Genomic DNA, 1,898 nt, shown 5'->3' with positions numbered 1-1,898 from the left:
GGTTTGGCCACCCCACGAACACTACAGGAATTGACGGATTGTGTTTAAATGATGTTTTGAAATGAGAACTGTGAAACGTCTTGATTTTCTATGAATTCAATTTTATTGATTTTTAAGTCTTCTGCTTTATTATCGATGTTATGTATTATTATTTCAAGTTTATATACAATCTGTTCACTGAGCCCTGTGCTCAGCTGTGTTCTTGTTTTCTGACACGGTAGGTTCCAAGTGATTCTTATAAGGGACGGGACTTGAGATCGAACGTTTGAATTTTTGGAGTTGGTAAACTCGTTGGTAGATGTATAATATTCTAAACTTATAAAGAGTTGATAGAATGTAATATTTTGGATTGTAAAGCATGTTTTAGAAGTTAATCTACGTTTGGAGTTTATTAGTAGCTCTGCAATGTTTGTATCTTAGAATTAAGTCTCGTTAGTGACATCGCCTGTTCTGGACCACGAGGACGGGGGATGTTACAAATGTGGTATCAGAGCATAGGTTTTGACTTGTAGATAAAGTAAGCTTGACCTGTGAGAAATGGGTAGACATAAGAACGGGTATACTAGCTTCTAATTCTATCTACCGTTTTTCTAATCCATAACTGTTTTGAATTCTGATTTTCATGTTGTTTTATTTTAGAATGTCGAGACGTGGTCGCCCACGTAAATCCATATCTCAACCTGAGGGTAACCCAAACCCCAACCCCAATCCAGTGGAGGGTGGAAATGAACCCAATATTGCTGATATGGTCCGTCAGACCATGTCAAGTCTGATGCCTACATATCTGCAACAGGCTATTCAGGCTATGCAACAAGCAACGCATAATCTTCCTTCAAATCCAAATCCTGTTACTACACCAAATACTGGAAATCCTACATCCAGTTCGGGTAACCAACGGAAGAAATATATATATGGCTTGAAAGGTTTAACAAACAAAAACCTCAATCCTTCTCAATTTCAATTAAACAGACTTTGAACTCAAGGTATAAAGATCGTCTCCTGAATCATCCTTTTAATATTGTTACTGAAGTGGCCGACGCAGCAAAGAATATTGWTCGGTCACGACAACAATGGTTAACTTCATGCGTTGACAATAAGAAACGCGGATCTGAATCTTTCTCCCGAAACAACCCTCGTTTTGTAAAATCAAAGTCGAGCAGCGATACTCAAAAAGGCTCGAATCTATCCACGCCACGACTTCCAGTGTTGTCTAGCAGTGGGAGTCAAAATGTTTCTAGCCCTATTATTAATTGTGATCGATGCAATCTTCGACATCGACGGGTCCGTGTTTAAAGATGACCGGTTCCTGTTTCAATTGTCGAGAACAAGGTCACATGGCAAAAGATTGTCCCAAAGCTCGGATCCAAACTGACAAAGGGAAAGGTAAACAACCAAGTACTAGTGGACGAGTCTTTGCATTACCTGGCAGCAAATCTCAAGCGGGTATGATTTCGGGTCATGTTAAATTAATTGATTTATATGTTTATGTTTTGTTTGATACTGGCGCGACACACTCAATTGTTTCTGAACAATTAGAATCCCGATTAAAATCGTATGAGCAAACCACCGAATTTTTAGTGGTAATATCTACTCCAATGGGTGGTTCAATTTGTATGCTAACTCGTTTTTCCAACTGTCTGTTGCTTATTGGGGACTGCATACGAGAGGTCACTCTACTTCCAATGCATATGTCCTATTTCGATTTAATATTGGGTATGGACTGGTTGTCACGCCACCGGGCAACAATAGACTGTAATGCCAAACAAATTCTATTTAGGGATATAGACAACCCGGAGGCAATCTTCCAAGGAGGTATTTTAAAAGAAGATGTTAGTGCAGTAGTCTCTATTACTGTGAAGCGATATACGTGGCAAAACAATGAAAGTTTTCTTGCTGCT

Source organism: Cynara cardunculus (genome assembly GCF_001531365.2).
Source record: "Cynara cardunculus var. scolymus isolate 2C chromosome LG 8, CcrdV1, whole genome shotgun sequence".
Taxonomy (NCBI): domain Eukaryota; kingdom Viridiplantae; phylum Streptophyta; class Magnoliopsida; order Asterales; family Asteraceae; genus Cynara; species Cynara cardunculus.
This window is presented reverse-complemented; position numbering follows the sequence as displayed.